The sequence below is a fragment of the Tenrec ecaudatus genome, chromosome 17 (genome assembly GCF_050624435.1).
Source record: "Tenrec ecaudatus isolate mTenEca1 chromosome 17, mTenEca1.hap1, whole genome shotgun sequence".
NCBI lineage: Eukaryota > Metazoa > Chordata > Mammalia > Afrosoricida > Tenrecidae > Tenrec > Tenrec ecaudatus.
Window position 1 is genome coordinate 80,638,226 of NC_134546.1, and position 25,266 is coordinate 80,663,491.

A 25,266-nucleotide genomic window follows, 5' to 3' on the forward strand; every position below is an offset into this window, starting at 1 on the left:
ATGAATTCTCAGTTTACAATTCAGGGTACAAACTATTGCTGTTTGTTGTTAAAGTTAGAAATATTAAAAAATGCAAACTCACTGCCATTGGGTTGATGACAATTTATAGTGATGCCCCCGTGGGTTTCTGGGATTCTAACTGCTTATGGAAGTAGAAAGTCCTATCTTTCTTCTTCAGAGTGGGCACTGGCAAGCAGATCTCAACCCAACACATAACCACTATGCCACCAATCTCATTATAAAAATTTTAATGCGGGTCGCCCGGCGGAGGGCCGGCGCGCTGCCTTCCCGACCGGCTGGTGGTGACAGCGGCCGTGCGTGCGAGGGAACCGTTGCTTCTCTGAGTCGCTCTGTCCCTGTGGTCGGCATGGCCCATGGAAATCAAAGAGAACTTGCCTTCCAGAAAAACATGAAGAAAACTCAGGAAATTAGCAAGGGAAAAAGAAAAGAGGATAGCTTGACTGTTTCTCAGTGGAAGCAGAGGGATTCTGAGATCATGCAACAAAAGCAGAAGGCAGCTAACGAGAAGAAGTCTATGCAGACGAGAGGAAAATGATGACTGGCTGGTTTGGAATCCCTGGTGCTCCTGCCAACGAGTGTATCATATGCTGAGATCAAGATGTTGTAGCGTGAACCATCACTACATATGTTATAACTGATCCTTATAAAATGGTCTATTTTAAACTTTACCTTTCAACCTGATTTAGTGTGATGTTTTAGAACCATTCTTCCAAAAATAAAACACTAACCATGCATGTAAAAAAATATTTTAATGCGAAAGGGGGAACCAATTACAAGGATCTACATGTGACCTCCTCCCTGGGGGATGGACAACAGAAAAGGGGGTGAAGGGAGATGCCAGATAGGGAAAGATATGACAAAATAATAATTTATAAGTTATCAAGGGCTCATGAGGGAGGGGGGAGCGGGGAAGGAGGGGAAAATGAGGACCTGATGCAAAGGGCTTAAGTGGAGAGCAAATGCTTTGAAATGATTAGAGCAAAGAATGTACAGATGATCTTTATACAATTGATGTATGCATATGTATGGATTGTGATAAGAGTTGTATGAGTCCCTAATAAAATATAAGAACAAAAAAAGTCACAAAAAATTTTAATGCAGGAAAAAATTCTCATATGAGCTCCAAATTTTCTCCAAGCCATCAGATAGATGTTCAATGTTTTCATTCCAGTCAATACAAATGTATGTTTATGTAATAATTTTAACTTCGAATTACCTAAATAATATTGATATGTTGTTAGCTACCCTTGAGTTGGCTTCGACTCCCAGAGATCCCATGAAATACTGCCCGGAACTGCACTATGCTCAGAATCTTTCCTCTCTTTGGACTCATCATTGTAGCCTTTGTGACAATTTATCTCCTGGAAAGATTCTCTTTGTCATTGACAGTCTAATTTACCAAGCACTAAGGCATTCTCCAGGTGTGGTCCTCCTAATGACATGCTCAAATAAGGGAGATAAAGTCATACTTGAATGCTTCCAAGAAGCATCTGATGTGTGCTTATTCCAAGACAGACCTGCTTATCCTGCAGGCAGCCCCATGATAGAGTTAATATTATTCTCTAACACCATAACCCAAGTGCATCGATTCTTCTTTGATATTTCTTATAGGATTTTGGACCATTATTAGAGTCGCTCTTAGTCATCACAACCTCAGCAGCTGTTTCTGACATTACAGATTGTGTCCAGAAAACACACAATAAATAGGACAGCATATTCTCCATATACTACAATAAATACTCAAGGAGCAAAAAATAGCAGTAGCACTGACGTTGATGAAATCTATATGACGTCTTAACACTGCTCAACATGAAGAGAAATGTTCATCTTCAGAATGTAAAGGTCGATGCATATAAGTTATACTCAGGAGAACCTGGACCACAAAAGTATATGACACAATGATCAAATGCTCAACTTTTAGCCAAAAAGTTGGCAGTTCAAAAACACTCAGTGACTCTGTTGGTTAAAGACCTGATAACTTTTCCCATCAGTATTTCAGAAAAGAAAATCATATTCAGTCAGTTCTTCTCTTTCATGTTAGAGACTTCTTTATGAGTCTCTAACAACAATCCTGCTCCCATACAACACTGGATGCTTAAAGTTCTATAAATATGCAGACAAGACATTGACTACCAATAATTATCCAAGACACAGTGAACTTCGACATAAGATAAATTATAATGACAGTATATTCTGTTGCATATTTCCCTTTGCTAGGTGTGTTTTCCTGCATAAAACATATACCATTTCCCTAGCACTGTTATTCAACATGGGAAGAATGTTGCGTATTTTGATTTATTTTTAGTATGCTAAGTGCCACAGAGTCAGTTCCAATTCTCAGTGATTCAAAGTACAACAGAAGCAAACAATGTCTCCCTCAGCACCATAATCACAATGAATATTGGAGCTCATTGCTACAGCCACTGTGCAAATCTACCTCATCTTGTGCCTTACTTTTCATTAATCTTCTACTTTATCATGGATGATATCATTGTCAAGGGACTGGTATCATAACTTCACATGAAACAAAGTCTCACAATCTTGATTCTAAGGAACTCGCTGGCTGTACTCCCTTCAAAACAGATCTGTTTTATTGTCAGCCCATCCCACAGTGGTTTCCTCATTCTTTTTCAACACCATCACTCAAAGGCCAGCATTTTTTCTTTTTTTTTAACAATTTATTAGGGGCTCATACAACTCTTATCACAGTCATTACATATACATACATCAATTGTATAAAGCACATCTGTACATTCTTTGCCGTAATCATTTTTTCTCCTCTTTTCTTTTTTTACATTTTATTAGGGACTCATAGAACTCTTATCACAATCCATACATATACATACATCAATTGCATAAAGCACATCCATACATTCCCTGCCCCAATCATTCTCAAAGCATTTGCTCTCCACTTAAGCCCTCTGCATCAGGCCCTCTTTTTTTCCCCTCCCTCATGTGCCCTTGGTAATTTATACATCGTTATTTTGTCATATCTTGCCCTATCTGGATTCTCCCTTCCCCCCCTTCTCTGCCGTCCCTCTCCCAGGGAGGCGGTCACATGTGGATCCCTGTAATCAGTTTCCCCTTTCTAACCCACTCACCCTCCACTCTCCCAGCATCGCCCCTAACACCCTTGGTCCTGAAAGTATCATCCACCCTGGATTCCCTGTGCCTCCAGCCCTCATATGTACAGCCTCTGCCCTATCCAGCCCTGCAAGGTAGAATTCGGATCATGGTAGTTGGGGGGAGGAAGCATCCAGGATCTGGGGGAAAGCTGTGTTCTTCATCGGGATTACCTCGAACCCTAATTAACCCATCTCCTCTCCTAAACCCCTCTATGAGGGGATCTCAATTGGCCGACACTTGGGCCATGGGTCTCCACTTAGCACTTCCCCCTTCATTTAATATGGTATATGTATATGTATGTATATATATATACACATATATACATACATATACACATACATACACACACATATATATATACATACACACATATCTTTTTTTTTTTTTTGCATGATGCCTTATACCTGGTCCCTTGGCACCTCGTGATCGCACTGGCCGGTGTGCTTCTTCCATGTGGGCTTTTTTGCTTCTGAGCTAGATGGCCGCTTGTTCACCTTCAAGCCTTTAAGACCCCAGACACTATCTCTCTTGATAGCCGGGCACCATCAGCTTTCTTCACCACATTTGCTTATGCACCCATTTGTCTTCAGCGATTCTATCATGGAGGTGTGTAGTCAATGATATGATTTTTTGTTCTTTGATGCCTGGTAACTGATCCCTTCGGGACCACTCGATCACACAAGCTGGTGTGTTCTTCCATGTGGACTTTGTTGCTTCTGAGCTAGATGGCCGCTTGTTTATCTTCAAGCCTTAAAGACCCCAGTCACTATCTCTTTTGATAGCCGGGCACCATCAGATTTCTTCACCACATTTACTTGTTCACCCACTTTGGCTCCAGCAGTTGTGTCGGGAGTGTGAGCATCATATAGTTCCAATTTAATAAAAGAAAGCATTCATGCATTGAGGGAGAGTTTGAGTACAGGTCCAAGGTCCTTCCGCCACCTTAATACTTAACCTATAAATATAGACACATAGATCTATTTCCCCATCCTCCTATATATATTTGCATGTACATGTCTTTGTCTGGGACTCAGAATATTTAGTTGAATCTTCTCTTTATTTACCAGTTATGAACTTAGAGATGAGAAACAAAGAAAATTACTTCCTGTGAAATTATCATTGCAATACCGTGTAATTAAATCAGCCCCTGAAGGGGGGAGGATAAGAAATACCTTGGTATGTAGCCTTTTCTTAGCTCTCTGTGTAAATACTTCCATCTCTGTACTGAGAACTATGCAGATTCCATGAAGGTTCAATTTACCACCTCCAGAGACAAAGACCAAAACACAGTTTATTAGCAGATAGAAGGTTAGAAAGTGGAAGGCAAGACCATGTATTACTGTGAGAAAAGTGGGAGAGGGAATCAGTGTGGTCCCAGACACAAACTCCCTGCTGGGAGAGACCAGGGTTGCAGGGGGCACTCAGAACCCACAGATCACAGGACACACCCCAGGAGCAGGTGCACATGCACGGTTAAAGGGCTAGTTTCTTTTTTTTTTCTTTTTAAAACATTTTATTAGGGGCTCATTCAACTCTTATCACAATCCACACATATGCATACATCAATTGTATAAAGCACATCTGTGCATTCTTTGCCCTAATCATTTTCTTTTCTTTCTTTTTTTCCCTTTTCTTTTTTTACATTTTATTAGGGACTCATAAAACTCTTATCACAATCCATACATATACATACATCAATTGTATAAAGCACATCCATACATTCCCCACCCCAATCATTCTCAAAGCATTTGCTCTCCACTTAAGCCTTTTGCATCACGTCCTCTTTTTTTTCCCCTCCCTCCCCGCTCCCCCCTCCCTCATGTGCCCTTTGTAATTTATACATCGTTATTTTGTCATATCTTGCTCTATCCGGAGTCTCCCTCCCCCCCCTTCTCTGCCGTCCCTCTCCCAGGGAGGCGGTCACATGTGGATCCCTGTAATCAGTTCCCCCTTTCCAACCCACTCACCCTACACTCTCCCATCATCGCCCCTCACACCCTTGGTCCTGAAGGTATCATCCACCCTGGATTCCCTGTGCCTCCAGCCCTCGTATGTACCAGTGTACAACCTCTGCCTAAAGGGCTAGTTTCTTGTTGTGGTCTGGGGATGCTTCTCGATTGCACTGTTTCCCCCAAGGAATTTATCTGTTTTTATGACATAGGAAAGCAAGATTAATGTATAAGAAATATGTAAAATCAGACCTATTACATGTAGGATGTGTAATAATGGAATTGAAATCTCAACAGCAGAAAGTGGGAAGGAGCAGATAAAATATAATTTTTGTTTCTTAGTGTTATACCTCACTTATTTGTATATTAGAGTTTACAGCAAATGCATTTTCAAGTACTGTTTGATAATAGTTGTATTGGTTGAATTTCTATGAAGGCGAATATGATCTTATCACAGACAGTACTGTATTTCATGATGGGTTTAGCAAGATCTCTTCTGACAATGAATGCCATCCCCTTCTCTTCATTGTGTTGTTCCTGGCATAGTAAATCTTATGATTTCCTGATCAACTTGCAATACCGTATAAGTTCATTTAAACTCACTAATGCCTAGGATACCAAGCAAACTTCAAGCATCCCATTTCATCTTTGGCCCCTTCCAATTTTCCTCAATATATACTATACGAATGATCAGTTTTGTTCATTAGATGACTTTTTTAGTGTTTCTCTTTCCTTGGGTCATGCCACATCAGCAAATGAAGATCCTGACTGCTCCACTCCCAGAGACTTTACCCAAATCACGTCATCATGGCCTATTCCCCCCCAAGAAACCAGCTCCACTTCAGTCACATTTTGAATCCCTCGAACCTAAGGGGCCCATCCTCTGGCAGTAGTTTCAACAATTTCTTAATTCCTTTCATTAGGCTGTCAGTATTCAACAATGCCTCAAAGTTATGTGTACGATTTTCAAAGCTTCTTCCACTGAAGAAGGTACTGGGGTCCTTCTGCATTGTCTAGTCTTAGTCTGGAAGTGTTCATGAAATCTGTTCACTTTGGGTGACCCTGCTGACATTTGATATAACAGTGACATATCTTCCAGCATCACAGTAACACACAAGCCACCACAGTATAATGAACTAACAGACAGGTGGTGAGAATATAACATTATTATTTCAAAATACATCATACAAATTCTGGCTAATATTTTAAATGCAATAAATAAGTAATAGCAGAACTCCACCAAATAGTGGAGTAATCCAATTTAGTATTTTCAATTATGGTCTTAACAATTAAATAAAAAGCCATGAGGTCATCAAGAATTTAATAAGTAAACAAACAGATAATTGAGTCTAGCAAACTAGAATCAGTGACCAATACATAGCATACTCAACCAAAAACAGAGCATATTGGTACCGTTAAGCTGGGCTTTATTTCAGAAATAAAGTTAAGCATACAATGAACAGAAACAGAAACATAGATAACAAAAATACAGATAGATGAGAGATATGAGATATGGACAGGCTATATTGAGAAAATTGACAGGTAAAAATTGATAGTTCAGCACATTGATAGAGCAATTAATAGATTTATGATAGATAGATAGATAGATAGATAGATAGATAGATAGATAGATAGATAGATAGATAGACAGCAGAGATAGGAAAATGTATAGATGAATGACAGAGAGAAAGAGAAACGCGTTCAACAGACACCAGTGTCATTGTGCATTCAGGTTCAGGGGTTTGGGCTGAGTCCAGGCAGATGCTGTTCAGAAAACACTCTTGTTTATCCTGAGATAAATTGAAGACTAAAAGACTAAATGTACAAACTACTGCATGAGGTGTGTCATAAGGCGGAAGGATGTTAGAAAACCATGACTCATTCTTCAAGAGATTATCTCAAGTACCTGGGTCCCCACAACAGGAATAAATCACCTATTTGATGCGTGTGGTGATGCAGATAAAAGTAGGTCAGGGAAGCTATGTGAGACCAGATTTTAAGCACCACGAAGGGAAGGTTGGGATGTGTTGCACAGGGTCTAAGCACAAACAGGCACATGACCCATATTCAAGACTCAGTGCATGGGGATACAAATACAGGGTTCCTAGCAGCATTTGGGCCTCCCCTATCCCATTTTCCCTTGTGTCATGATTTTTAGTACACTTCCTTTCTCTGAGAACTGATATTAAGATGTTTATTAGCATAACTGTCAACTCCAGTGAACAGAGGGAAGAGAATGAAGCATGGAATTAGGGCATCTTCTCTGGGTCCTTGTTCTTTTCTTGGGAGACCCCGAGTGCATAAACCACAACCTGAAGCGCTCTCTCCCCATCAGAGGAGAACTGAAGGGAAACGTTTTAATATCATTTTCTATTTTTATCTTTACTCTTTCTTGTGGATTGTGTGGTTTACCAAGAAGATTAATGTTCATTCAACTATTCATACACTATTGTTTCATTTCATTGAATGTAATACACACAAGCTCCTGTTACAATTACCTTTCTTTCCAAACATTCTGAATTTTCACCTGCATAAATGTTGCCCTTTTAATCACAGAAGTTTGATTATTCTAAGGTAATTGTATCTCCCAGGACTATTGCTCTCTGGTAGGATTGTCAATTATTTGACTGGAAGTTTTTCCAAGGGGTGAGTTCAGTCCCACACTTGAAGGGACGCTGACATCCATAGTCTCAGGACTTCCACAAGTCGACCCAAGCGGTAAGCCTAGTCTTTTTATTTTTGTTTTTGTTGTGTGTGTGTGTGTGTGTATTGTTTCACTTTACATCCCACTCTACCCAAGACCTTCTAATGCTACCTTTTCCAAAGAAATGGGTACTGATAACAAGCACCATCTATTTATTCTGGTCATAGAGTTCAGAAGACTCAAATCCATGATGCATTACAGCATTGGACTAATGGTTTCCATGTGTCTTCAATGATCATCACTCTGGAAAGGGAGAGACAATTAGCTGCACCTCATGTGGTTTAAAGTCCCTAGTCACTACTCTCAAAACCCAGACATAGGACATTGTCTTTGTGGGCTGTTATGACAGCAATTCTTTGTGTTCCCTGAAACCCAAGGCCTCCTCGAAGAGAGAGAGTTAACACACTGATGGTTTTCTTTAGTTTAGATCAGAGTAGGTCAGAGAAATGTTTAAGGACAGATTATGAAACTGATGAAGGTGAAATATCCCCCATTTTGGACTTTTAACTTCTCTTGTGAACAGAGCTCCACTGTCAGAGAGATGGTGACAAGGACCAGGTTGACCATGAGTATTCAGAATGACACACTCATCTTTCTCTTTAATCTGCACAGATTGTCTGACACTCCGAGTAAAGCTGACATTCCCTGAGATTTGTTTCCTCCCCTCAGGAAGCAGGAAGCACAGGGCTGACCTGGGCGCTGGGAGGAATCGGAGAGGTCTACTGAGAATGGACCATTTGGGAGCTCAGATTCTTCAAAGTATTCACTAAGGAGACAGAGGTACTTTCTAGCCTGGACATAATTCCCCACACACAGTAAGGAGGGAGGGTCTGAGAGGGCCCAGGCTCCTTGGGCTGCAGCCTCACATTGGGTTTCAAACCACTCTCACCCGAGTGTGGACTGAGAGATTCACTGAGTGGAGAGCCAGAGTTCAATACTGTTTGGGGATAAGTTGTCAATGCCTGTGTGTTTGTGTCTTGGTGTGTGTATGTGTGTTGTGTGATGTTAAGATCAGGTTCTGTCCCTCCTGGGAGTCCCATGACCCGCAACTCCCCCTGCCTTGGGTTTCCAGGGTTATAAGGCTGGAGGAGTCTGACATGGAGGGCAGGGCAGAAATATGCACAATGGAAGACATCCATTTTAGATCCACTGGCTACCTCCACAGGGGAAGGTTTCTCATGCCCCAGCTGGAGACAACAGTGTGATTCCTTTGCATCCTCCTTGCAAGATGGGCTCTGCCACCCTAGCTCTCCTCATTTCTCTTCTCCCAGGTCAGGATCCCACCTGGTTTGAGATGAATGGAGGGGAGCGTGTGTGAAGAGGGAATCTCTGACCTCTGAAACCTATCTCCACAGGTGTGTGTGTGTTTAAGTGCAGCTGGTGCAGTCTGGGGCAGAGTTGAGGCTCTCCTGTAAGACATCTGGGTACAGGTTTACTGGAAGCTGGATTGGCTGGATTAGGCAGACACCTGAAAAGGGCCTGGAGTGGATAGGAATGATTTATCCCAGTGATTCTGATACCAGGAACAGCCCATCCTTCCAAGGAAAAGTCACCATCTCCACAGACAACTCCATCAGCACCATGTCGCTGCAGTGGAGCAGCCTGAAGGACACGGCCATGTATTACTGTGCAAGGGACACAGTGAGAGAACCCCCTTCCTGAGAGGGGCAGAAACCCTCCGCCTGATGCAGCTGCAGAGCAGGCGTCTCAGAGCACCTCTCAGCTCAGCGCCAGAGGACACAGTGTCTGCTATCTTCTAGAGCGTGACAACAAGAACACAGGCCAGTGACACGACAGCACAACAGGGATACATCTCCCCATGGGGAGAGGGGGAGGACAGATGAAACTGATGCCTCTCACTGGTTTGTGGTTCTCTGGAATGGCTCACTCTGTGACTTCTGAATAACCGCAGGGCTATAGAGCAGATGAGGTAAGGTTTCTTCATGAAATTCCCAAGGTTCAGCCCTTGCTGCCCTTGAAGAATGAGCAGGTGTATTGCTGTAATAAGAAAAAAAATCCTCAGCTCAAATTTCCTGGCCTTTTTCTCACAAAAAGAAAACATTCCCAATATTTTCAGAACTTTTTCCTACACGTAGCCATGACTATCACTTCTCGGCCTTTTGGCTGAGATCTAGTGTAGTAAAAGTAGCATGATCACCGTGTATGTGCATTTGCTCGCTTTCGTATTTGACTCACCTGCCTGTATTCAACTTGATTCGGGAAAGCGCTTTGTAGAAATCTGGTGGAGACGTGGTGCTGTGGCCTTAGCAAACTGCTCCTGGATCCCAGACCTTATACTGGTCAGTTACACTCATAGAAAACGTTTGGTATAGTTTCCTGGTTAAAAGTGGCCTTACCAGGAGGAGACTCTGGAGCCTGTTGAGCCAGGGCGCTTTTGGTTCATAAATGTGTATCTCCTTCCTCTTCCTCTTCCTTTTTCTCCTGAAGGTGCTGGTCATACCACGGGGTCAGTGTCAGAGAGAGGGTATTTGGGATTGGATCAGGCAGCACCCAGGGAGAGACTATGGTGTATGAAGATCTCCTACTATTGGTCACTATGGTAGTGACCATGACCCTTCCAAAAATCAACTCTAACTACCTGTGACCTCTGAGAGCACTGAGGACACATCTGTGTGTTACAGTGCAAGTGGACACAGACAGGGAAGCCAGGGTGGCCCTCACATAAACTATCCTTCAGGACATCCTGGTACACTGGGACCAGCAGGGGGCGCTCAGGACTAACAGCACAGACCCAGGAGCAGGAGCAGGTGCAGGGCTGAGCAGAGATGCAGCTTTCTGTTTTGACTTCAGCTGCTTTATTCCCACTGCTCTCAAAGAGATTCTGGGGGATCGCTGTTTATAATCATAGGACTGGATTAGCGTCTCCTAAATTGTAACAAAGAAACTCTCACAGCCATCGAGTTGATGGCGGCCAACACTGACCTTCTCAGACAGGTTTGAACTTCTTCTAAAAAAGATATTTGCATGGAAGAGGTTGTTCTTACGAAATTCTGTCATGAGATTTGCAGGCATTTCCCCCTTAGTTTTAACTTAATTACTTGAAAATATAGAAAATATAATGTTCACCATATAAATAAACATGTAGTTTGCATGAGAGTAACTAACATTATAGTAACCTGTGAAATCAGGCCCATGGAACAGAAATGTACAGAGGCGTGGTGATGTTGAAAACTAAGTATTGGGCTTTTAACCTCGAGGTCAGTGGTTCAATCCCAACATCCTCTCCTCAGTGACTGTACTATTGCCCCTTAAATTGAAATAAAGGAAATATATACCATAAACCTCCTAAAAGTCGGTGCCTGTGGAAGGCAAAAATCGGCCAAAAAACTAAAATATGAATATATTTCACAAAATAAGTGATGGCTAAGTGGTAAGCTTATTCTCTGTCGATAGTTGAAAATGTGTGAGTCCAGGAGGCTGAGGGTGTGGGGTGGTCAGGCAGTCCCACTGGCTTCCAGCTCTTAACAGATTGATTGTATGTTTATTCACTGCACAGGGTGGTATTGATTAACAATATTGCAGCCTTTGCAGGATAAAAATGAATGACTTTATAATTTGCTAGTGTTTTGATGAAGGTAAAAAGTATTTTGTTTTTATGTTGACATTTGATTAGAGAACCATGACTCTTTCTCATAAAATTAACCTTGACATAAATGCCATCTAAGTTTCTGAAAAATACTGCAACTTTATATCACAAGTAAAATATATTTAACAATATGAATATGTTTTGTTGAATATATGAAGACTAGAAGATAAAATTCTAGGTCAACTCTAAGGGAATTTTTTGACTGTTGAAAAAATAATTTGTAGGGAAACTTCAAAAAAGTGTGAACTTTACAAAAAAGTGTAAAGCAAAGAAACTTCACTCAGACTTTATTCCTATTAAGAAAAAATTTTTAAATGATCAGATGTTAAAACAAAATTCAAAGCCATAAATATTCTAGAGGAAAATTGTGGACATTATATAAATGTTTATTTTTGTTTGTATGTATGTATGTATGTATGTATGTATGTATGTATGAATGTGAGATGCCAGATACAACCATAAACGTATGATTCATGAAAGAAAAACAAAAATTCAATAGCAGGTGGACTCTTTCTGCAATTTGAAAATGTTATGAAAATCCAGGTGTTCTTAATAAATGATGCATATCCTTGAAAATAATGGCCATTCCAGAACACTTCCTTGTGTTCATGAGGAACTTGTACCTGGATCAAGACGTAGTTGGGTGAAGAGAACAATGGCATATGGCATGGTTTGAAGTCAATAAGGCTGTGTGTCAGGGTTGAATCCTCTCATTACACTTGTCCAATCTGTATTCTCAGCAAATCACCAGAGAAGCTGGATTATATGAAGGAAAATGTGGCATCAGGAATGGATGAAAAAGGCTTATTAACAACGTGCAATAAGCAGATGACACAACCTTGCTTGCTGAGAGTGAGGAGTAATGAAGGATTTGCTGCTGCTGATCAAGGATTGCAGAGCTCAGTATGGATGATGATTCAAAGTGAAGAAGACCAAAATCCTCACAAGTGGACTAATAGTTAACAGCGTGATAAATGAAGAACTGGTTGAAGTCATCAAGATTTTGTCCTGCTTGAATCCACAATCAGTGATCATGGAGGTAGCCCTCCAGAGATCAAAAGATGAGTTTTATTAGGTGAGTCTGTTGCACAAGATATTAGTGAGTACTGGAAAGAAGGACGTTACTTTGAAGACTTTGTGGACCAAGCCATGATAATGTCACTTGCCTCATATCCATGTAACAATTGCACATTCGATAGTAAACCAAAGAAGAATCGAAGTATTTGAATGTTGGTGTTTGAAAAGAAGATTGAACAAACCATGAACAGCTAAAAGGACAAACCAATCTGCCTTGGAAGAAGTGCACCTATTGTGCTTCTTAGAGGCAAGGATGGCAAGATGTTGCCTCACATATTTTGACATGTCAGGAGAGACCAGTCCCTGGCAAAGGACATCATGGTGGTAAAGTGGAGGGGCAGCAATGAAGAGGAAAGCCCTCGATGAGATGGAGTGACCAGTGGCTGCATCAATGGGCGCAACCATAGAAACCATTGTAAGGATGCCACAGGACGGTGCAGTGTTTCCTTCTGTTTTGCATGAGGTGGCTATGGGTCAGTTCTGACTCGATGGCAACTAATGACAACAATGAAGCTAAGCCATACCCGGTTTTGCTTGGGTCACTGCAATAAATGCAACAAAAATTTTATATGGGGCCCATATTTCTCACATGAGAAAATGAATATTTAAACCTAGGATAAAATACGATTGTATTTCTATGTATGACATATAAATGAAGTTTCTATATATGAAATTCAAATAAATGGCAAATGTAAATGTAGCTGAATTTTAAAAAAGAGAGACTAAAGCCATAAGTGTTAAAAGTGAATTGACAAAATGAAAAGAATATAAATGTTATCAATAACAGTGCTTTACTATAAAATTTCTCCTACACGTCTCTAATAATATAAGTAGTTGAATACATAATTGCCGAAAATATGCACAGAAATTCTAGAAAGCCATGTACTACTTTTAAATCATTTGCATTTCATTGTTGCAAAGATAGAAGAGTCATGGAAACAATGCAAATGATGTCTGTTTTAGGGGTTTAGGGAGAGAGACATTATAGGGAGGTCACCAAGGATCCTGGCCATCAGCATTCTCCATAGCCAGGCCACTCCTCCTTACCTGCCTTCTCTCTGTGTCTCCAAGAGAACCCAGACAGGCCACATCCCCTCTAATTCCTTCTATGTTGGACTACTGAGGGGCGTGGTTATAGCAATTAAGTGTACTGAAAAGGAAAATTAGAAATTCCCGCTTTAGCCGATCTTGCTTGGATTTCCCTGTGAACAAGGGTCTGTCTTTTTATCTGGGCTTCACTTTAAAAAAAAACATTTTATGAGGGGCTCATACAACTCTTATCACAATCCATACATATACATACATCAATTGTATAAAGCACATCTGAGCATTCTTTTCTCTAATCATTTTCAAAGCATTTGCTCTCCACTTAAGCCCTTTGCATCAGGTCCTCTTTTTTTCCCCTTCCTCCCTGCTCCCCACTCCCTCATGAGCCCTTGATAATTTATAGATTATTATTTTGTCATATCTTTCCCTATCTGGCGTCTCCCTTCACCCCCTTTTCTGCTGTCCGTCCCCCAGGGAGGAGGTCACATGTAGATCCTTGTAATTGATTTCACCTTTTGTGGAATATCAGGAAGACTTGTCTGACTTTGAAGCTTTATATTGTCAAGAATTCTCATCAAAACCCTTAGGATACCTTGCTTCCTCTTTCTAATAGTTAGGGTTTTTTTTAAATAGGTTTTTGTGTGTCCCAACATGACACCTGTAAGAAGAGTAGTGGAGTTTTGCCTGTCAATCAGGTTACAGCTTGACTGATCTTTACAGATGCAACCTAGATAAATGGTTCTCTTTAAATCTCTTTGTTCTCCTGTCCTCTGTTCCTTTCCCCTCCTCTATTCCCCTATCCTCTCTTCTTCTTTCCTCTCCTCCCCTCTCCATTCCTCTCCTCCCCTCTCCATTCATCTCCTCTGATCTTCTCCTCCCCTCTCCTCTCTTCTGTTCCTCTCCTCTCCTCTGTTCTTCTTTATTCTTCTCCTTGTCTCTCCCCACTCTCTCTCCCTCCCTCCTCCAGGTGGTTTGATCAGCACGCTGTCTGATCTAGATGTCCTGCCTCAACACATGTGCTATGCTATTTGTGGGCTGTTCAGTGTTCTGCTCCACCTAGCAAAGTTTGGTAGACTGTGTTATTGTGCCATGCTGTCCCACACCACCCTGTGGCCCCAACTTGCAGTATCTGCTGCTGTGAGCCAACACCATTTTTGTTGCCACCACTCCAGATACTGCACCTTCCGCCAGTCACTTTGCATCCCTACACTGTGAGGCCCCACTGGGACTTGCTTCACTACGCTCTGTTAATTGCCTCTGCTACACCTCACCACCTCCCCTTCTCACTGTGCTTCCTTGGTCTTGGGCTAATGCCTAGGTGAGTTGGAAGGACTGAAGGCGTGTGTGTGTGTGTGTGTGTGTCCTACCAAGACTTTATTATCTTATCTTAGCCATCCACTGGTTCTAATAGCATGATTAAACACCTGCTTTTCTTTTCATATTGTAGAATGAACTCATACATGTCTAAACTGGAATTACACTAGTGATACTGTTAATGTAACATTATGAGGTGGCAAACAAGCATGTTCCTCAATAATAAAGAAAACCTTTATTTCGGATCTTTCTACAAGTTGCAAAGTCATGAAAATATGAAACATTATTCTAATCTATTTTTAAAACTCATTACTCTACATGACAATACCACAGATGTTACAAGTATCTGAAATGCATCTGCAAATCAAAATTTAGCTACCAAATGCAGACTCAACCAGAAAACTCATGGCATCAAGAAAAAGAGCAACAACTAACTCAAACAGAATATCTGTAGAAAGAAAGGAAATATTGAAAATTCACACACACACACACACACACACACGTACATTTAAGTATCATATTAAGGTTTTTTTGTTTTGTTTTGTCTTTTTAAATGCCCAGGAAAACTTTTTATTCATTGTATTTTTTTTTCTTTTGAAGGGGAGGCTCATTTCTTCATGACTTACAGGGTAATTTGTGCTCAGGAAAATTATAAACCTGAAAAATAAATTTAAAGTAACTTATTATATAGTGCTTGATTCCAATAAGCAATCATTTTCTGATCTGAACTATAAATCACAAACCTTGCTTCAAACTTTAGCTGAAATTCCCTTTAATTGCTCAATTTCTTGGCACTATTTGTGAATTTGTTTTGTGCTTCAGTTGTTTTTTTTAACATTTTATTAGGGGCTCATACAACTCTTATCACAGTCCATACATATACATACATCAATTGTATAAAGCACATCTGTACATTCTTTGCCCTAATTATTTTCTTTTCTTTCTTTCTTTCTTTCTTTCTTTCTTTCTTTCTTTCTTTTTTTTTTTATAGAGATGCACTCACCATTTACTACTAAGAATTGATAGCCTGGTTGCCATGTCCTTGGAATGAACCTGAGGATCTTACTGTCCCTCATGACAAGATCTAGGTGGCCATTTATCACATTACCATGCATCACTTCAGATGTAGCAGAATCCAATGCCAGTCTTGAGCACCAAGTCATCCGCGTACCACAGAATGGATCCTTTCTTGACAAATATCATTTGGAGGCAGTGGCCCCTGTGAGTCATCCTGGGTCACAGACAGATATGAGATTTAAATGCAACATACACAGTCTTTCAAAGAATTCAGCTCTCATATCTACTTCATACCATCCTAACGCAAGATCCTTTAATTCACCCATGAAACTTAACTCTTATATAGTCAGCCTCATTTACAGCAGGACATGGGCATCTCATCATATGAGAAGCCAGAATAAAAGCCAGGGATGCTGACCATAGAGGCAGAAGGCAGAAATGTAAAATATCCTGAGATTACCTGGCACCGTTCTTCTATGAGAAGGCTGGATGAAAAAGGGAGTGAGCAGACAACAGACTCAGCTTCCTCCCCTCATCCTCACTGACTTAGGGAAAAGTGTTCAAGGAAAGGTGAGAGGCATTTTGCTCTGTGCAGAAAGGAAGAGGGCAGGATCAGATTCCACCTCTGAGTCCAGTGTGTGCTCTCAGCATCCTCCAACCTGATAACCCTGTCTAAGCACTCTTCTGTGATAGAACTCTTCCTGAGAGTTCTTGTAGATATTATATTTTAATAACACGCGGAATCATTCTTACTGTCTGCCCTGTGTCCTCCTCTAAGCTTTGATGCTACCTGTTCTAGGAAGTGACCTGTGAGAACATGGTGGCCATCCTCTTGGGGACTTGACACAGTTGAGCTTATGATCTTGTAACAATGCTGGGGTGCAACACCGAGCGTTAGCTGTTAATGTAGATAATGTAAAACTTGGGGATCAAATACAGTAGAGATTGTTCTAAGATCCTGGAAATAAAGAATGAATTCACCTGTGTTGGAGGGAAGCTTGAAGATCTGCATTCTGCCCCATACCCTCTACACGTAATCTCCAAAGTGTCTTCAAAAACTAAAACAGTGATACATACTGCACTCAGACAAGATAACATTAAGGAGAGTTGTATAAAAGTTGTAAAATCTATATCAGTCTTTAATATGTGATGCATATTCCAGTTTTGATTATTTCATATTAAGATTTTGCACTCATCACCAAAATCAATTTCAAAATTTTTGTATGTCAGAATGTATCCATTGTTAGCTTCCCAATTCTCCCCTGTTCTCACCCTCCAATATGACATTCAATAATTAATAGTCTGTTTACTGCCTCTATAGATTTACCAATCATGTATTTCATATGCATAAGATCATACAAAAAAGGAAAGAAATCAAGAAACAAAAAACAAGAACAATGATGAAACAAAGCAGAATAATCTCAATTGAAAAGAGAAAATATAATATTAAACACTGAAACAGCTTTAAAAGGGTCAAAAAGGAGAGCAAATGATAAGGTGTTCCATTTAAACCTAACCATATCTTCCACAGTCAACTTTTCAATCCTCTTTATATGATAACACAGCTATTCACATCTCTGATCTGATCGATTATCCGAGAGATTCGTCTTCAGCTGAATCCATGTCAGGATCCTTCAAATAGACTCTGGGCTCCAAAATTAATCATCTATAAGCTTTTGCAAGATGGGTCTTCATAATTTAAGCTCTGATACTCTTCCCTCCTCTAAATTTGGATTTAGTTAATTAAAATCCTTAGATCACACTGACTGTTGTGCATCTGTCAAGGAGAATTAATTGATGCTTCAATCAGCTGGCTGATTGCTGGTAGACAAGTATTTCAGATCCCCGACACGATTCTTTTTGATAGTTTGACATTATCTAATTTTGTTCATATTTTTAAAAAGGCTATAAATCACATATCACATATTTCAATGGTTTAATTAAATTAAGAGGAGTTACACAATTATTACCATAATAAATTTTAGAATATTGTCTTCTCTCTTGTATTCAATGTATTTAACTCCCAATTTCCCCCCAACTTACCATACCATACTGCCAAAAATACTTTTAATCCAGTTACTGTCTCTAGATTTTCCTATCCTGGATTTCATTCACAGAAATCTTTACCAAAAAAATTTTATATCACCCAACAACAAGGTAATACAGAGAAACAACCTCAATTGACAAAAAGTAGACCCTATTGAAAACTGGTATAAATTTAAAATGGGTTAAAAGGGAGATCAAATGATAAGGTGTTAACTTTTAACCTAAGTGCATCTTCACTAATCTACATTCCAATGCACCTGCATGATAGCAAGACTCTTCACATCCCTGGTCTATGGTCACAGGGAATTCAATGGAAACTTAATCAACATGAATTTCCCCTTCCCTTATTTTTTTAATCCAAGCAAATTTAAAATGTGTCAAGTATGAAAAAATTATAAGATATTATATTTTATCTAAACTAAACTGCTTTTACTGACTTTACAATGGTCTCTGTCTGATAAGAAGGCTATTCACATGCCTGGATTATGGTCAGAGGAATGCACTGGAGGCTTAATTCATGTAAGGACCCTGCAAATGTATTTTGTGAAAGGAAATTTTATAGAAAGAACAAAAATTAATTGTAGCATATAAATTCCTCCAACACACACACACACACACATACAGATTCTACAGGCATTTAAATTTTGAATAAAAATAAATAATGAAACTTATAATTTTAAATAAACTATTGTGTTCCATCTTTTTCTATATGAAAATAATGAACACATTAATGGAAAATTACACACACACAAATGTAAAGATAAAACAAGCTGCTACCACTGTGTGCATTCTGATTCATAAAGGACCCTATTTAGGCTTTGTGAGTGTTTGTAAATCTTTGTGGGAAAATACAGCCTCATCGTTATGCAATGAGGCATCTGTCAGGTTTGAACTGCTGAATTTATGTTTGGCAATCCAATGCTAACTAGATGAAAGACACTCTATTTCAAAAACTAAATGTTCAGCATGATAATACACACTGCTGCCACATTCTGTGTATTCCATTAGGGTGTACAGACAAGTTAAATCACTCAGAATCCTGAACATCAAGAGAATCTCCACCTGTGACACAACCTTCCTTCCTCTGAGCTTTTCTTTTTCTCTCTTTGTTCCCCAAAGAGATTCCTGTTCCCACATTCTTCCCTCCACTTCTGCCAGGATGCACCATGGAGAGGTGAGGTGACCTCTTCTGTGTGAAATGGAATCTGTCCTACTCATATTCCACTTCAGGAACCTCTCATATGTCCCTGTGTCAGGTCACAGTATGCATGGCAGGAACCCCCACACGATCACAGATCACAGGCTGTATTAGTCACCACTAGAAACAGAGCAACTTAGTTCAGGTCTGGTGGTTTCCTTGAATTTAGCTTCTGGCTCTAGGTTGCCACAGAGAGTGTCCATGTCTTAGCCTCTTGTAACCTCCCACTGGGCCCCGTATGCAAATCTCCCTGGTGGATATTGGAGAAATCACCATCCTCCTCTGAGACTGTTGAGGTCTTCATCCTCCAGTGGGCCATGCAAACACTGTGGACCCTGCTCTGCCTGCTGGCAGTCACCCGAGGTGAGAGTATCTAGGTCATGGGATCCATGAATCACAGGGACTTGCATGGGAGAGGGCATTACTCACCATGACTCTTCTTGTCCCCAGGTGTCCTGTCAAAGCCTACACTTCGGGAGTCTGGCCCAGGGCTGGTGAAGCTCTCAGAGACGCTGTCTCTCACCTGCTCTGTCTCTGATGACTCCATCACCAGTAGTTACTACTGGAACTGGATCCGCCAGCATCCTCAGAGAGGACTAGAGTGGATGGGATACTGGACAGGGAGCACAAGCTATAACCCAGCTTTCCAGGGCCGGATCTCTATCACTGCGGACACAGCCAAGAACCAGTTCTTCCTGCAACTGCGTTCCGTGACCACTGAGGACACAGCCGTGTATTATTGTGCTAAAGGCACAGTGACAGAAAGACACTGTGAGCTCAGACACACACCTCTCCCAGGAGGCATGAAGGAATGTCCAGCAGGTGGCACTCAGGACCAGAGCAGAGTTCATCTCCAGGAACCTGTGCAGAGGGCGTGACAGAGGGGCTTCCTCTCAGGCTTCCTCTCCACCCCTCTTGTTTCCTAGAGGAAATCCCTTGTTTGGGGTTTTCTTGCTTTATTTTGTTAGATGCCCTCAAGTTGACTGTGTCTCATAGCCCCCTGTGTACAACAGAAGAATAGCTGTGTGGTCCTGCATCACCCACACACTTGCGATTTTCAAGCTCATTGTAGAAGTCGCTGTCAATAAAGCAACTTGAAGCCTTGCTTTTATCACTTGCCCTTTACCAAGCAAGATGTAGTTTTCATTTTTCAACAGATTTTTGGCACTTCATCCATGTAACAGGGTGTTTTTTATGCCAACATGGCTCCCATAGGAACATGTGGGCGCAGTTTAGCCTGTCAATGAGGTTGCAGCTTCATTAGAGGGCAACTGAGAAAAATGGCTCTCCAAGGCTGGCCTCTTTCTCTTTCTCTCTGGAGGCAGCCACACATTCTCAGCTTCAATTTCCTGGTGACGAGCCACTCCAAAACATGCTGATGGCAGCCAGAGCCCTGGAGATGTCCACTGCCATCGTGTCTATGAGCCTTTGCACTATCCGCATGTGAGCCTCCTGCATTGCTGCATGTGGCTGATTTAGTCTTCAGTGGGACTTAGGGACTAGTATGGGACTTAGAACTTGATCTGAACTGGCCTGGGATGTTCGCTTCATGTATAATTACTATACATATGTGACTCTGAGTTTTTTTCCTTATTCAACCCAGCTTAACACAATCCAGTATCATATAATTCAATAATGCAACCAAGGAGAATTGTACAGTTGTTACCAGAATCAATTTTAGAATATTTTCTTCTGTCTTGTACTCATTCTTATTCGTCTAATTATTATTATTTATTAATTCTGGCAAAGCTATGCACAACAAAACTATGTCCAATTCAACTATTTACGCATTTATAATTCAGTGCCAGTGATTATACTATAAATGTTACAACCACTATTGATATCCTTCCAAACAATTCCACCACCATTAACATAAGCTCAGTGCTCCTTCAGAAACTGCTTCACCCATCCTAACCATAGGTCGTTTGGTTTATTTCTTTCTCTTTCTTTAGTCATTCTCTTGATATAATATTCGCATAGCATACATTTCCATCATCAAGTCATAATTTTGAAGAACTGTATATACATCATCACCAGTCATTTTAATGCTCCCTCCTTACTCCTGCTTTCATTGTTTGCTCGCCAATTCCCTTCACCCTCCCAGCCCATCTCTGCTCCCAATAACCATGGAATCAGTTCTTATTTCTATGCATCCACTCCTTGTGTGCTTCTACAAATTAGGTATTCCCAATTTAATCTCTCATAATTCCTTTCATCATTTTTGGATTTTGTTATAGTCATCTTTGGTTCACATAGGCTGCTGGGCTTCTTCGATGTGGATTTAGTTGACTTCTAACTTAGATCACAACTTGTTTGAATACAAGCTTTTAAGCCCCAGACACAATTATAATTGATATCCCTGCACCATCTGCCTTCTTCACAACACTTTGTTGTATCAACTTATCTTCAGTGATCTCCTCATGAAGGCGAGTATTGAGAAGGTCCATGTTATAAGAACTACCAGTTCTTGGATTGGAGCTAGAATTACATGGGAGCCTAGAATTTATCTGCTTGTCCACTGGTTATTAACTACTCTGATTTACTTTGGTAGTCATATTACGACAAAAGTTCAATAAAAATCAATAAAAACAACAGCAGCAGCAACAAAATAAACAAATTCCACCCACCCCCACAATTATTTTAAAAAATAAAGGAAAGCTTATTAATTATCTCATTGTTGCAATGTGAGTGTTGACCTACCTTTTTGCCTCTGTATGTACCCAGCATTCTGGGTTTCCTGTGTGCATTCTTCTGTTGGTGTTATATTCTCGCTGTGCGTGTCTAGTTTCCAAAAATAAGTTGCTGTGAATGAGGTGTTTATTATTTTACATAACGGATTGTTTTCCCTGTCCCTAGTTGTCCTGTCACAGGTACAGATGCAGGATTCTGTCTGAGGAGTAGTGAAACCTTCAAACATCTTCTCCCAAACCTGTGCTGTCTCTAGTGACACCATAATCAGTCCATATCACTGGAGCTGGATTTGCCGATTCCTTTTGAAGGATTCAGAGGAGCTGTTAACAGTATGCCTTGATAGCAGATAAAGAGAGAAAGAAAGAAACACATGGCCCATCTCTGAGGAGTTGATTCTTGAGCTCCAGAAACAAGTCCACATGATACTTCTCTCTGTACTCCAATTCTATGACTGCTGAGAACAAGCCACTTCTACTGTATGGGGGGCACAGTAAAGGGAAGTCAGTAGGATCGCAGACACAATTTATTGGATAGGAATATGGCAGGCCTATGCAGGCCACTACACCTGCGTGGAGCACAGTTGACATAAATCCCTTATTTCAGAAACCAGAGAGGAGATATAACTTCGTAGTGAGTGGGTATTTTTTTTACATACAATATAATGGTGAGTGGGTATTAATAATATAAAATGGTCATATTGTATGAACAACTTTATGCCAAAAGACTATCAGTGTCAATGAAATGAGGAAATATCTTGAAAGATAATAAACCAAAAATGTTCATCAAAAAGAAACAATAACAAAGCTGTCTACTGTCATCATGTTCCAATGAGCAGTAACACCCCGGTTTCCACATATTGAGGGGGAAGGAAGAAGGAGAAAGGCTGCATTCAGAAGTCTCATCCTACAAAGATTCATGTTTAGGTAGAATAGTGTTTATGAATTAAAAGTTCATTAAATATGAATGCATTTAACTATAGCAGGAGCTATGCCTCTTTGCCATGCTTGTAAACAAGCTTTATTAAAGCTCCATTCTCCTGTGAGGGTTCTTCTGTTGCTCAGAGTCACAAGGAGAATGCTGGGCCATGGAACTCACTGCTCTGCTTATAAGGGGAGGGACATGCAAATGCAGCTCTCTCTGTGTGCTGATAAACCTGCACAGGCCCTGCCCTGGGAGCTCCTGGAGAGAAGCCTCCGTGTCTAGAGTCTGTTGTTTCCATTGCTAGCTAAACCAGAGGACTAACTCATCATGGGTTTTGGATTGAGTTGGGTGTTTATGCTGGCCATTATTTATGGTAATAATTGAGGACACTTCTCTTTTTTTTAAAAAAAAAAGAGGACACTGTTGTGTGGTTGTGTGTATAATTGTGTGGGTGTGTATGTGTGTACGCACGTGTATGTGTGTGATATTACCACTCTGTCTCTGTATTTACAGGTGTCCAGTGTGAGGTGCAGCTGGCGGAATCTGGAGGTGACCTGAGAAAGCCTGGTGGGTCTCTGACTCTCTCCTGTGCAACTTCTGGATTCACCTTCAGTGACTATTATATTAGTTGGATCCGGCAGTTTCCAGGACAGAGACTGGAGTGGGTTGGCTTTATTAGAAATGCAGCCAATGGTCAAACAACAGAGTACGCTTCATCTGTGAAAGGCAGATTCACCATTTCAAGAGATAATGCCAAAAGCATCGCCTATTTGCAAATGAATGGACTGAAACAAGAGGACACAGCTGTGTATTACTGTGCAAGAGACACAGTGAAGTCTGTTCAGTGTAAGCCCAGACACAAACCTCACTTACAGTGAAGGATGGGCCACAGGGGGTGCTCATGCCCCACTAGCACAAGGACCATCCTCAGGAGTAGACACGCGTGTGGTGAGGTGTTTCCTGCCAGGGGCTGTGGTTTTCCTCCCACTTGAACTGGAGAATGACTAAGTTGTACGTTCAAGACCATAAGCATTATAGGTTGTGACACTTTATTCTTGTTTCTTTTTGTTACTGACTTTGTTCGGAGGAAGTGGAGACTTTGTGGGACTTTGCGGGTGAAGGAGAAACAGTAGTGTAGAGGGTAGGCAGCCATTAACTGAAGGGGAAGATAATAGTTTTCAAGACAGAGAAGGGGTGGGGAGAGGGGACAAGCCAAGCTACTGGGAGTTTGCTTAAGTTACTGGATACAAAATAATGCACTTAAATATAAACCTAGACTTAATTAAATATAAAACAATAATAAATAAATAAATGGTGTTTTATTTTCTAAAGTTTACGTTCCAGATTATCAGGTTTGTATTCAATAATTCATACACATTTAATTTCATCTAATTAATTGCAATCCTCTCACTGTTGCATCACATACAATTTCTCCTCTGTGATTCTCAATTTGAGTTGTCCCACATCAGTAAATAAAGGTCAAAATTGTTTTACTTCAAACGCACACACACGCATACGCACACACATACACAGAGAGGCGTTGATATAGAGAGCCCATCTAGGTGTCTCTCTACATGTTTTGTGACCTTGCTGTGATTCTCTAAGCTCTGCAATTGGTATTTCAAGTCATCCACACATGCTGGACAGATGGTATCAGAGCATTAAAGCTAAGAAAAAGACACAGTCCTCTGCTGAAAACTGAACCACTGAGAATGTATGAATCACAGCAACATTGTGTGATGCTGTGTCAGCAGATTAAAAGATCACAATATGTGACTATGGAATCAATTTTCAACGTAGAGTACACCCTGAAGGTGTGGTTGGAGTAAAGAGTTCATCCGAGGAAATTCTATGTGGCAGTTCTGCTGAAAGATCATTCTTTCCCACCGGAAACAGATAAAGAAATAGGGTGACCTGTGATGTGTGTGCATTGACCAATTCAGAGAATGTTGGGAGGAAAAACTGAGGGGTTTCTGTGAGCAAGCCGCTTAGTGGGACATATTATGGCTTGAATTTCACTGTGTGATCTCTCCAAAGAGAATTTGTCCTTACCTTTTGGTGATGCACTCTACAGTGATCTTTTCTTGATGATGGCTTTGTTATGAACATTGGTCCAAAGAGTGTTGCTCAGGCCTTTGTCGGAGCTTCCTTCTAGGCTAGCCTGGTGAACCTGGGTCTGCAATGAATGTTCCAAGTGTTTCTGCTCCCCCTTCAGGGCCACTGCTGGCATATCACCTGTTCCTACCCTTTCTCATGAAACTTATTTTCTTCCAAGTTGGTCCATTCCTTGATGAAGATGGTTTTCACTAGTATATTCAGCTTCTAGTTTTCATGGAATCAATAATACAAGCAATGGGCACCTAACCCATGATGCATACTTTCAAATGAGTGGTTTATTAAGGGATTAGTAGGGTGCAACTTCGCATCAGGATCAACAGACACCTTCTGAAACCGCTGTAGGATTAACTATTGTCTCTACTCTGTAGGAACGGGGGATTTTTCCTATTTTTTCATAGAAATGTCCCAAAGGAACCCACTCTCCATTCAT

At 40.7% G+C, this 25,266-nt stretch overlaps 1 pseudogene; it reads left to right on the forward strand.

The window, feature by feature from the left end:
- Window positions 1-367: 367 nt before the first annotated feature.
- On the forward strand, window positions 368-652 carry LOC142430653 (small EDRK-rich factor 1 pseudogene; annotated as a pseudogene).
- The last annotated feature ends 24,614 nt before the right edge of the window (window positions 653-25,266 follow it).